The sequence below is a fragment of the Neofelis nebulosa genome, chromosome 7, assembly GCF_028018385.1.
Source record: "Neofelis nebulosa isolate mNeoNeb1 chromosome 7, mNeoNeb1.pri, whole genome shotgun sequence".
Lineage (NCBI taxonomy): Eukaryota > Metazoa > Chordata > Mammalia > Carnivora > Felidae > Neofelis > Neofelis nebulosa.
Window position 1 is genome coordinate 75116569 of NC_080788.1, and position 13797 is coordinate 75130365.

Below are 13797 nucleotides of genomic sequence, written 5' to 3' on the forward strand. Positions count from 1 at the left end.
AGTGGTAGTGACTTCAAGAATAAATAGACTCCTTGGGGCGCCTGGGTGGCGCAGTCGGTTAAGCGTCCGACTTCAGCCAGGTCACGATCTCGCGGTCCGTGAGTTCGAGCCCCGCGTCAGGCTCTGGGCTGATGGCTCAGAGCCTGGAGCCTGTTTCCGATTCTGTGTCTCCCTCTCTCTCTGCCCCTCCCCTGTTCATGCTCTGTCTCTCTCTGTCCCAAAAATAAATAAAAAACGTTGAAAAAAAAAATTAAAAAAAAACAAAAGAATAAATAGACTCCTTGAAGCCCAGAAAAAGGAAGGAATTAGACTCCCTAGGCAGGTCTTAAAGGGCAGGCACCTCTGCATGGCCATTGCCATGAGCCTCCATGGTCATTGTCACCGGGATGGTCATGGCTTCTCCTCCTGTTTATAGGGCTATGGACTCCTTAATTGCCCTCACTGATATATGGCAGTACCACCTGCCACCAACTGCAGGAGAAAGAACAGCTTTAGGGGAGAAGCAAATTCAGAGACTCAAATGCCGTACTACTACAATGGACAGCTATCCACCAGAACACTGTAGCTAGGAGGCTATTTCCAGAGGTCATACGAGGCATAAATTAAGTAGATTTCCTTATCCCACCTGTTTAGAACTTTCCCTGATCCTCCCAGCTCCATCCTAACTATCCTGTGACTTCATGCCCTGTAGGCATCGGAGCTATAAACAGATTCTCAGGTACACTCCAATGCCCCTGGACACCTGCCTGTTTTTTTTTCACTGTTTACCAATAGCATATATACTTTCTAAGCTTAAGGCAGTGTGGGATCATTTGACCATCATAGAGTTGCCAATCCTGTGAAGTTAATATGGACAACTGAGAGAGCATGAGTTAGAGGCACACCCTTAGTACCTTCAAATCAAATCTGAAGAGGAGTCACTGGCCATACTAATCCCAAGGCAGAAAGAGAATAGCCCAGACCCACAATAGGACCAGGGGTACCATGGTCAACTGCAGAGTCATGAAGTTCTGGGTTAGAAGGAAGAAAATGCTCTTCCTTTCCCCAGCCCCTTACACAGTCCTCTTGCGTTTTCTGTGTCTGAACCAAAATGCTGGAGATGTAGCATCATTAATACCCTGTGCTCCTGAAAAATTGGCACTTTCTGGGAAGACATGACTTTTCCAGGGAGAGTAAGAGAGACAGAACCCAAAGACACTGCCCATACCTGGTAATTTTGTGAGGAACCAATCCTGGTTACCAGGAACATAACAAGATTTGACAGTGGAGCAATCCATCCCTTTGTGAGTTATTTGCATAGCAGTAAAAGGGTATTAAACTGAATGGGGGCTTGGGTTCAGACTCTATAGACGAATGGAGTTGCATCAGCCCTCCCCAGATGTACCAAACGGAATATGACATATGGTTCCTGAACGCTACCCAGAATCCAAACAAACCCAAACATAACTCTCTTTGCTCTCCTACATTTACATGGAAACACAGCTCCTAAGAGGAGAGAACCAGAGTCCCTCTGACAGCCGAAGTCACTACAGCATGCCTGAGCAGCTGGAGTATCCCTGACTGAGACCAGCTGGCAGGACCACTATTGAGACCATGAGAGAGAATCCAGAGTGGAAAACAAGGAGGAGGAGCCACTGGGGAGCTCAGTCGGTTAAGCGGTTGAGCGTTCAACTTCGGCTCAGGTCATGATCTCGCAGTTCACAGGTTCCGGCCCCACACCGGGCTCTGTGCTGACTGCTCAGAGCTTGGATCCTGCTTTGGATTCTGTGTCTCCCTCTCTCTCTCTGTTCCTCCCCCACTCACACTCTGTCTCTCTGTCTGAAAAATAAATAAAGAATAAAAAAATTTAAAAGAAAGAAAGAAAGAAAGAAAGAAAGAAAGAAAGAAAGAAAGAAAGAAAGAAAGAAAGAAAGAAAGAAAGAAAGAAAGAAAACAAGGAGGAAGTCATGGTGATTCTGACAGCCCAAAATCAGGCTTATTCCTGAGGCTCAGGGCTGCTCTGAGTGGTAATATGGGAAGACTGTGTCCATTGTTATATGCTACTCCTTTGGCCAGGTATAATCCAGGACACACACACACACATAACTATACATAACCCAGTAAGAAATGGCTCCTCTTACTGGGAATGCGGAGGTGGTGAGGTAAGGGATTAAGGAGTTTCCGGGCAATGACACGTAAATGGATTCTTCACTAGGCTGCTTTTTCTGAAGTCCTACAATGTAATTCACAAATTATTTGAAGCCCAAAAGCGGGGAGAAAATATTAACCTACTCTCCACTTCTTTTCCTGATTTCTGGATGTTAAGTAGCATGCAATAATTTGTAAGACAAAAATTGGAAAGAATAAAATTTTAATGGCCTACTACTTCTCAGACATTTGCTATTATGTATAAGTGAAAGCAATAAAATACATGGATATGGTTAGATAAGTCAAATATTATAGAAAGATATAAAAAAAATTTTTTTAACCTGCCAATTTCACTCCCTAAAGGCAACCACTACTTTTAAAAAATGTTTATGTATCACTCAGAAAAATATTATGTGTGCCTATATCAGCATGCATATTTATATTTTTTTCTTTATATCAAAAGATTTATGTAGACTACTCTGCACATTACTTTTTGCACTTACTAAATATGTCTTGGGAGATGAACACACAGAGATCTACTTCATTCTGTTAACAGATGCGTATGATCCATAATAAGAGTAGATATAATCTACTTAACTAACTCCCTATTAATAAGTATTAGTTATTCTGTTTTGTTCTGAGTCTTGCAATATAAATAATTCTAACATATATAAAAGAATGTATATATAAGGTAAATTTCTGTAACAAATAGAGTAAGGTTGTATTTGAAGAGATTTCCCATTGCCTCTCAATGTGATCCTTCCCACTCCCACTGTGTAACAGTAGCTCTGTCTTGCCTAATGATCAGGATCAGTTAGTCCTGTCAGGATGGTGAATCCTCTATTTGCCTGCTGTTCCTTGTCACAAGTAGCCCAAAGTTTCCAGATGGCAGCCATAACTTACAGTTTAATAGAATGTTTGCCTTTTCCCAAATTGAAGAATTTCCTCCTTGGGAATGCTTTAAATTCACAGAAGCCAGAGATGTAGGAGTGGGAAAGAGATTGTCCCCAAGTTGGTCACCAAGAGTGACAGCAAAAAGGGCCACTCCTGCTTCTACCCATTGGTTCCCAGGGAAAAATGAGGATTCATAATTCTGGTCTATCACCTCTGACAGCCTATCTCATGTACAGAGTCCCATTCTTTCCCATCAAAGGTCTGTCCTTGGCATAGCAGACTTTCCTCAGTTGGGAGTCAAACCTTCTTTGGAGCTCCTCTACTCTTGTGGTTAAGCTCCAAGCCTGATTCTCAGCTCTCTCTGCCCTCTCACTGCAGGAGATAAGAGCCTCTTTATGTGCCTCCAAAGAGGTCCTCCAGGTCTGACACTTAGCTTTTAATAACAACTGACTGATTACCCTCAGCTTTTGTATCCTTCTCCAGAGCATCAATATAGTTGCTATTTTCCCTATGTGTGTCAAATGGCTTGCAACAGCTGATGCATTCCCTTCCACCAGCACACGATCACAGTTCATAACCAGAGGACGATTGCACTGCCACCTTCTATCAGTGCTCTGTCTACCACACGTGACATCAGCTGGGAGCCAGTCATCCAACTCTAAAACCTCACCTCTTCCTCATCTGCTTTCTTAGAATATTCCGTCCCTGCTTGGGTTTCCTAGGAAGCAGACTCTAAGATTGAGACTAACATGCAGGAGGTTTATTAGCGAGTCCTTCCAGTACCAATACCTGTTAAAGGGATGAGTGGGGAGGCAGAGTGGGCAGAGGATGGAGTCTAGCTGCAATGCAGTCTCAGCGGAATGCCTCAGGCAATCCTGCAGGGGAATCTGAAGATGGTATACCCTGCAGAGCTCTCCTGAGCTGGGGAGAGAGGGCTGGGCTCCATACCACTCATTCATCAATCATCAGATGTGGGCTGTGAGAAGGGGTCAAGACCTTGGGCATGGTGTCTCCTTCAGCTAAAGAAATCCAGAAGGGTTTGACTGTCGAGGGTTTTCTGCCAGTAGCACTCCCAGCAACTGAAGTAATAAATCCTCTCCTCCTGGAGGATGGTACTAGCAGCAAGTATCAGAAACCACCACATAACCGGAGCTCTGGAAGTAGACATGCCTATTATATAAACCCTTAGGGACTCTTTATCAATAGAAAAGCACACCTGGGGAATATGTGCTCTTATTTCCAAGAGAGGGAAACCCTGAGGAGCACAGTGCCTGACATCAGAGAGCCTGTACCCTCAGAGGTGGTAGAATCTATTAGAGTCATTTCTTAATGGCTCAATCATATGGCTGTTGGCAGGAGGCCTCAGTTCCCCACCACGTGGGCCTCTCGTCAGGTCCACTGGAGTGTCCTCACAACAGAACAGCTGGCTTGCCCCAGAGCAGGTGGTCCAAGAGAGTGACAAAGAGAAAGACCTAATAACACTCACGTCCGATTCTCAGACATCACAAACCATCATTTCCACCACATTTCATGCTTTAAAAGCAAGTCACTAAGTACATCCTCCACTTAAGGTGAGGGGAATTAGGCTCCACCATTTGAAGGAAGTAGGATCAAATATTGTGGACATATTTTCAAACCACCACATATACAGAGAAGGATATTTCCCAAACCAACAATAATAGATTCTCCCTTCTTAGGAAGGGGTAGACTGGAGGAGTCAAGTAAAATAGGTTTTTGTTCTTTCCTCTGTTTTTTTTTTTTTTTAATAATAATAAGAGTGCGTATTCTTGTCATACTTTTGTAATTAAAAAACAGAAACATTATTGACAATTGAAAATATGGCAACCAGTGAGACTGGAAAAGAAGCCAGATGCTCATCAAAGGGTCAGACTGTGATGAGCTGCCCATCTCTGTCAAGGTCTCTTCTGCCTGTCCCCACTCAAACAGACACAGACAACAAGGAACAAAACAATCATTGCTAAGAGCCTCTCAGAGAAGTCATCATTTTCCTAGCACACAAACAAGGAGTCAGATGACTGTACTTTACTGAGTAGTGAAAGTTGAGGAAAAAGCATTAGAACCATTAATCTGTTTCCTGTATCCCCATTCTTCATCCACAATTTCATTTTATGCGGAAATCATCCTATTAGCTTTGATGGCTTGATTACAGGCTCTGGCTAGGACATGGACATCCCAGGGGAAGTATCCAAGAGGGCAGAGCTGGGGGATTCTACACCGACATGGCTCTCCTCAGTTGGGGGCCTTGGGCCCACCGCCTTTCCCGTATCCCACACAGACTCCCATTCTCCAACATCCAAGGCCTGCCCCAATATCTCCAGGCAGTTAGGGGAACACTGTGGGAGGATCTGTCTATGTGCAAGCAGAAAAACTAATAACACAGTAGCTCAGTAGGGACTGTCTCCTGGACCTGATGGCCTATTAGGAATGGTCTCTCCTGGGAGTCAAGATGTCTCTACCCTTCCTGGGCCTTTGCTGACCCCTTCAGGCAAGGGAAGGAACTTCAGCTGTGTCCACACTAGGATAACATTTTCATCTCCCTTACCTGACCTTTTGCATAGGAGAGACCACCAGAATCCCCAGGCTACATGCTGCATGGAGGAAATCCAGCATGTTAGGGCAGCAAAAGGAACAAATAGGACCATCTCCCCTGCTTTAGGAGAGTATTTTGTAGATGGAAGCTACCCCTCTCATTTTACAGCCTGAGAACCATCCTCTGGGCCCCAAAGGCATTGCTAGAGGCACCCAAGTTTCAACCACAAACTTCCTAGTCTAAATTCAAGTCTTGCCGTTTGTCTGCCTTTTGGAGGCAATCGTACATTGGAGAACTCCTAGTTTGGAGATATTTTTGATTGAGTAGCTTTGGGCCTCCTGTGGGTGTAGGCCAGAGTGCAGATCTGAGGCAGCCACTCCAGAGGCTGTGAGCAGCAAGCAACAGCATCTCTCTGATTCCATCCACTGCCCCGTGGGGGGTGGGGGGGCAGGGCGGGGGAGGGGCTTCTTAAAAGGCAAAGTCTCTTCCTGACCTCATTCCCTAGCACACCAAACCCTATCCACAGCCTCTCCACTCCTCTGAGAAAGCTCCAAGAGGCTAGGGTTGGCAAAGCCCAAGGGTCCATCCTTTTTTAGGAATGGCAGCTCCATCTCAGCAGCTTCTCTAGAAGCATCTCTACAAATGGGCCCTTATGTCTGCTTCCTACAGAGAGTGAGGTGGTGAGCATTTTCCTAGCACCTCACCAGTCAGACTGGAAAAGATAGTATGTTAAAGAGGGGGGTATGATTAGAGATGAGTTAACAAAGGGCAGATAGGAGCCTGTAAAATAGGGAATAGCTTTGGGCAGAATGGCAACATTTGTCTAAAGGATCATCCTTCCCCTAGCCATCCGAGCCCCTCTCTGCAACAATGCATGGCCCACGCAAGAATGGGTTTGAGAGGTTTAGGCTGCTACACTGGGGATGCCTAGTATTGTGCACAGAAGTAACACAGTTAGTGATTCCCGCCCAGTGAGATTTTCAGGGAGTATCCAACCTGGAAATTATCCTCTTCAAGAGCCAGGGCTACTTATAAATACTTCAGTGCAAAACAGAAAGAGAGAAGCTATTCCCAGACACTAAGCAACATGAATTTTTGCAGAGCAAACAGTACACCATCTGAGGCAGGCTTAGTAATGGTCCCCAAAGATATGGATGTCCTAATCCCCAGAACCTGTAAATGTTTCCTTATATGGCAAAGATCACATTGCAGATGTGATTAAGAATCTCGAGATGAGGAAGCGCCTGGATGGCTCAGTTGGTTAAGCATCCAACTCTCGATTCCAGCTTAGGTCATGATCTCATAGTTCATGGGATTGAGCCCCACATGGGGCTCTGTGCTCTGTACTGACAGTGTGGAGCCTGCTTGGGATTATCTCTCTCCCTCTCTCTCCACCCCTTTTCCACTCATGTGCGTGCACATGCACTCTCTCTCACACAAAATAAGTAAATAAACAAATTTTTTAAAAAAGGATCTTGGGCACCTGGGTGGCTCAGTCTGTTAAGCATCTGACTCTTGCTTTTGGCTCAGGTCATGATCTCACAGTTTGTGAGTTCCAGCCCCAGACTGGACTCTGTGCTGACAGTGCAGAGCCTACTTGGTATTTTCTCTCTCCCCACTGCTCATGTTCTTCTTCTCGTTCTCTCTCTCTCTCTCTCTCTCTCTCAATGAATAAATAAACTTAAAAAAATTTTTTTAAAGGATCTTGAGAGGGGGAGATTATCCTGAGTTATCAGGATGGGCCCTAAATGTGATCACAAGTGTACTTACAAGAGGGAGGCAGAGGGAGCTCTTACTACAGAGGAGAAGGTGATGTGATGATGATAGCAGAGATTGGAGCGATGCCCTTTGATGGTGGAGGAAGGGGCCACAAGTCAAGAGACACAGATGACCATTAGAAGCTGAAAAACACAAAGAAATGGATTCTCCTCTGAAAACCTCCAAAAGGAACCAACTATCTGAAACCACCAGAACTATCAGAGAGTAAATTTATACTATTTTAAACCACTACATCTATGGTAATTGGTTAATAATAGACCATCTTTAAGCCCATCATTGTGTGTTATTTTTAACAGCTTTATTGAGGTATAACCGCACATATTTAAAGTGCACAATTTGATAAGTTTTGACATGTATACATTTGTGAAACCATCATAACAAGTTGGTGAACATATTCATTACTTCCAAAAGTTAACCCATGCACCTCTATAATCCCTCTCTCCTGGCCTCTCTCAGCCCCCTGCCACCTTCAGGCAACCACCAATCTGTTTTCTGTCACTTAGTTCATTTTATATAGATTAAATCCTACAGGATGCACCTTTTTTGTCTGGCTTCTTTCACTCCACCTAGTTATTTCTAAAATTTTAAAAAAATGTTTATTTATTTTTGAGAGAGAGAGACACACACACACACACACACAGCGCAAGTGGGGAGGGGCAGAGAGAGAAGAAGACACAGAATCCAAAGCAGGCTCCAGGCTCTGAACTGTCAGCACAGAGCCTAATGCAGCACTCGAACCCACGATCATGACCTGAGCCAAAGCTGGATGCTCAACCGACTGAGCCACCCAGGCGCCCCTCAGCCTAGTTACTTCAAGACTCATCCGTGTTGTGTATATCTCAATGGTTCATTCCCTTTGGCTGCTAAGTAGTATTCCATTGCATAGATATCCTACAATTTGTTATACACTCACCTACTGGCAGATATTTGAGTTGTTTCCATTTTTGGCTATTATAAGTAAAAATGCTATGGATACTCATGTAAAATCCTTTGTATGCTTTCAATTTGGGGTGAGGGTGGCAAATAACTATCAATGGAATGGCTAGATCATATTATAAATGTGTGTTTTACTTTTCAGGAAACCGCCAGACTGCTTCTCAAAGTGGTTATACCATTTTACATACCCGGTAGCAAGAACAGCTTGCTTTTATATTTTTCAAAACTATTTAAGATTTTCATTAAGTGAAACTCATCTCCACCCCCCGAAATAAGGTAAATAATGCAGTATTACTGTAATGAAAAGCATGAATATAAATGTCAGAGAGAAAAAGAGAAAATGAAGATCAGGGAAAAGAGATATACATAGAAATTAAGAATGGTAGTCAGAGGGAGGAAATTAGGGAAGAGGAAAGGGTCAAAGGTGAATGAGAGACAGCAAAAAGAGAGAGAGAGGAACACAAAGAATGGTATCAGACCCATCCTAGAAACAGATGGCTCATGCAAACCAGGCTAGTTGAGATTTTGATAAAGGGACTATTTACAGAGGCTTAGGCAGGGCTTATGAAACCAACAATGGAAACTTCCTATCTTGGTTACCACCTTCTAGGCCTGAAGGGTCTCAGGAAAGGGAGATTCTGAGTACCCACAGAGCACAGCTACAGGGAAAGGGCCACTCATTGGAAGCAGGATGCAGCCATCCCTCTTGAACTAGAAGGAAGCAAGCCTCTGGGAATACACCTCCACCTCTTTTGCACCCATCATCTCTGTCTCCTGATGATGGCTTCCTTTAGCCAAACCCACCCAGAGCCAGAAGGCATCAGAGTATGTTGATGATATCCATATGGACCAGCCTCCCTGGTTGGGAATGGATAGGTCTGGAGGGACAAAAAGAAGACCCCGGGTATAGGAGCCAACAGAAGAAAGGGACAAGGAGCTAAGCTGCTTTTCCATCTTCCTCTATTAATGACACGCACAAACTGAGAACACCATCTATAACTATTTAGAAATATGGCAAGGGAAGACAGTGCCTTGTGATGTGCAGGGCTGTGCACCAGAATTTTGAGTACAATTGGTCCAATCCGTTTTGAGATCTATTTTGAAGGGGCTATTAACTTGGGCTTTAAAAACAAAACAAACAAAATGATTAATTCTAAAACTGCTGCTGTTGCTGATCTTATTCTGATTGGATCCTTGTTAAAAAGGGAAAAACTCTTCTAAATCATGAAACACAGTACCTGTGGATTTGTGTGAATATGAACAAAGGAAGCAGGTATCTCCAGCATGAAGGCTTGAGTCTGAAGACTCTGGAGAGGCTTCATGAGAAAGACACAAATGTCTTTAAACCTTAGAGGAGATGCAGAAGGTTTAGTAGGACAGGTCCTCTTGGCAGATGGTTATTCCTCCTCTTTGTCAGATGACCTGCCTATTTCTGAGTTAATCATCTCCATTCTATTTGTTTCAACATGAGGACTGCTGGCTAAAGAACAAGATAATCAAGGGAAGAACTCAAGCATCCATCAGATTGACTGGAAGAGCTGGAGGCTTTCTGTGCATCCTTATTTTTTAATCTCATACAACTTGGAACTACATCTCCCTTAAATTATATCCACATCCCATCTTTCATGGAATCTTTTGGGTGTCCATAAGCAAGTAATTTAAAATAAGATGTTTTTAGAACACTCTCTTTTCTCAGAAGGGAAAACTGAGGTCTTCTTTCTCACTCATTTTTAAAATAGAAGGTATAAACATCAGCGCCTGGTATGGATGAATTTACCAGCCACTTTTTACAAAGTGGACACTGAAGAGAAACCTCTGGATAATTGGTAGAAGTTCTGTTATCTGGATATGCAGTCAAGTTCCCTTAATTGGCACTTTTGGGTGATCTGGATCCTTTGCTGTCTTTGCTCAGAACCTCTAAAGGGGAACGTTAAGAAAAATCGAGCTTATTGCTATTAAGTTCTTCTTCCGTTTCTTGCAGTTCCCAGAATCTAATGAGGTGACACTAACAGGACAAGTAGTTTGCTCTGGTTCCACACATTTTGAGAGAGGTGGGAAGACTGTCAACAAAATGTTTCTGTTCATTTAACTCACAAATGTGAGACAGTTCACGGGTAGAATGGAAAGCAGAGTTAAACATGAGGTAAGAGCTTGATATTCAAATTTCACTTATTTTACCAACTAGCTATATGTGCTCAGGTAGAATTTACCTAATTCCTCTGCATCTGTTTCCTTTAGCTTCCCAACAGAATGATTACACTTGACAAGACTAATCCACCTGACAGTTGACATAAGACCATTTAACGAAAGCAGCCCCGGGGTGGCTCCAGACAGGACAGATTTAATGGGATGAACAAGAAGTCTCACAAAATTCAGGTAAGAAATAGCCTCAGATAGCACAGCCGTTTAAAAAAAAAAAAAAAAAAAAAAAAAGGATAGAATCGAGCACAGAAGGGTCAATGCAGAATAGCAGCATGGGCAGAGTCCCCACACCTACAAAGAGTCAGAAACCATCCCCACGCTGACAAATTAGCAGCAGGCATCTTGTAGAACATCTTAGAGTCTCCTCAGGAATACAACTGGCAAAGACTCTAGAAAAGCAAACTCTGAGGAAGTGCATAAGCAAAGGCACTGTTTTAGTCTGCTAAGGCTGCCATAACAAAATATCACAGACTGGGTCCTTAAATAACAGAAATTGTATTTCTCACAGTTCCAGAGGCTGGAAGTCCAAGATCAGGGTATTAGAAGGTCTGGTTTTCCCTGACACCTGTCTCCTTGGCTTGCAGATGGCCCTCTTCTTGCTGGGTCATCATAAGGACTTTTCTCTGTGTGCTGGCTAAAGTTTAGAAGACCTATCGGAACCCTCTGTATATCATTTAAAGTTCATTATACAGAAACATGCCCATATCACCTGTCTTCTCATGCTATAACAGAGTTTGTCTGGTCTTCGTCCCAGGTTCCTGACACAGAGCTTCTACAAACCTGGGAATTTCCCAAGTAATAGAAGTGTACTTGTTAGTCATGAGCCCCTGGATCACACCTGAGTTTATGCTAATAAGATGACGAGCTGGGGGGGTGGGGGGGTGCGGGGGCAGCTTGTGGATAGCTTCAGGATGAAGGTTAGTCACTAGAAAGAGCAACCACCTCATTAGAAGGTTGGGACTTTGAATAACAGCCCTACCTCCAGGGTGAGGAGGAGGGCTGCAGATCACATTCAATCACTTGGTCAATGATTTAATCAATCACACCTACGTAATAAAATCCCAATAAAAACTGTACACTGAAGCTCAGGAGGGCTTCCTGGCTGATGAGCACATGGCTGGGCCAGGAGGGTGACAGCTTCTGATTCTCCCAGAGAAGGCAGGGAAACTGCATTCAGGACCCTCTAGACCTTGCACCACATGTCTCCTCGTTTGGCTGGTCTTGTTCTGTATCCTTTTATAATAAATGTGTAGTCCTTAATTATAGTGTTTTGGGCAAATTATCAAGCCTGAGGGGGCTGTGGGAACCTCCCAAATTTGTAACAGGTTGGTCAATAGTGCGGGTGGCCTAGGAACCCCAAAGTGTGCCCAGCGTCTGAAGTGGGAGCATTCTTATGGAGGATCGAGCCCTCAACTCATGGAGTCTGCACTAATTCTGGGTGGCGGGTGCCAGAACTGGATGACAGTACACCAGGTGAGGTCAGACTAATAGGGGATGAAACAGAATCCAGGCCATATTTTGTTTTAGTTATCCTTAATTTCAAATCAAAGAACCTCTTGTCAAAGGGAGTAAAACATCTTGTCCCAAAACTAAGATATGGGCGGATGTGTCCACATTTGAGAAAAACCACTGGCTTTGGGCAGCTCAAAATTCAGATCTTGTTACCTGGTGGTCAGGTAGACTCCATGTAGCCCCCAGAGACTTAGTGCCATTCACGCTTTCTGCATCGGCCCTAACACCACTTGAGGGTGAAGCCTTGATATTCCCATTCCTCGGCACAGTGCAGCCACTGGTCATGTGTGTCTGGGAAGCACCGCCTTCCCTGACCTCAATGTCAGCACATCTGTCACCTCATAATATCCTGCCACAAACTTCCTCCTCAACAACCAATGTGCGCTCGATGTTTAGTGACTTCTGAAATGAAACCACAGCCTTTTATACTTTTCTAAAACCAGCTGATGACAGAAGCAGCATTCACCAACACAAACCCCTCCTTTCACACCCCTTCTGGATCAGCACACTCCGTAGCTTCCCTGCTAACAAACTAGCAAACGTTGAGTTGCGCTTGAGATCGGTTCATCTAAGAAATTTTGTTGAGTATATTTTAGGATTGATTACAGTAAAACTTCAAGTCAGGGGTGCCTGACTGGCTCAGTCAGTGGAGCGCGTGACTCTTGATCTCAGAGTTGTGGTTTCAAGCCCCACATTGGGTGTAGAGATTACTTAAAATTTTTTTAAAAATCTAAAAAACAGACAAACAAAAACTTCAAAGCAGTAGTGAGCAGGGGGAAACCTCCTTTTCCAAAATGCTGTCTTAATAAGGCCTGTTTGAGTCCAGGTGGATCATAGTTTACATATTCAATATTGCCGAAGCAAGGCACATGAATTAGAAAGATCTGGTATTCATGAATACATCATTTACCAAATTCTGCCATTAACACTCTTTAGGCCTTTTTAATCATTTGTATTGTGAATTTGGTTATCAAATTTTTTATAACCAAAAGTAAAATCCCATTACAAATGACTCTTAATAATGCTTCTCTTTCAAGCCATCCACAAGTGGCAATGCTTTGGATCCCACTGGTAGTCTGTGTAATAGTAATTGTCCAGGAGGAAAATCCCCAATTGTGTATTCTCTTTATCATAGATACAGCTGGAAGAACTCAACCAGCCATGCACAGAGCAATTCAATTTTTCTCCCATCGCTTTGTAGCAAATGCTTTCTTAACCACTTTCCTCTGTCCCTGACCATGTCAGGCATCCCAACCATTCCTCCCAGAAAAACACATAAAAACCAAATGGGTTTCAATGTTCAGAAGTTGGAGAAAGAAAAGACATGGTGTGGCTAGCATTTTCCTCCTTGTTGTACTGGGTGCTAAGCTCCTGATCATGCACTTCAGGGTCTGAAGCCTCGTCCTGATTCAGCCCCAGGTTCTATAACCCTGTCACCACTGTCTTCTGCCTGAGCTGGTTTTATAAGAACCACATAAAACCACAGGGTACAGAAAGAGCTAGTAGACCCTCCCCGAGCTTCTCGAAATCTCTCCTTTATTTTGTATAAAGATGAAGTTTATCTACAGGTTCCCATTCTTGGTTGACCTTATCAAGATGTCTAGGGCTCTTTAAAAATCCATCATTACTAATTGTGTTCCTGAGTATATAAGAATAATGTTCTCTATTGCAGAGTGGATGGTAGAAAATATATGGCATATATAATTTTTACACACACACACACACACACACAAAATCTTATTTACATATTTTGCCTCTGTTTTATTTCTATGAGATTTGGGATTATGCACCTCCTC

General features: G+C 43.5%; 1 long non-coding RNA gene across 4 annotated transcripts in view; it reads right to left on the minus strand.

The window, feature by feature from the left end:
• The window catches only part of LOC131516985 (uncharacterized), a 53360-nt gene that overhangs the window by 12465 nt on the left and 27098 nt on the right, over positions 1 to 13797 (minus strand). The window contains exons 7-9 of one of the 4 annotated variants that reach the window (XR_009264323.1): positions 7343 to 7473; positions 2121 to 2212; positions 283 to 1818 (exon numbers count right to left, since the gene is read on the minus strand). The exons of 1 other annotated variant lie outside the window; for it this stretch is intronic. This is a non-coding gene — a long non-coding RNA (uncharacterized LOC131516985). Of the gene's footprint in view, positions 1 to 282; positions 1819 to 2120; positions 2213 to 7342; positions 7474 to 13797 lie in introns of those variants that run through there. 2 more of the 4 variants (XR_009264320.1, XR_009264321.1) reach the window with 2 other exon arrangements.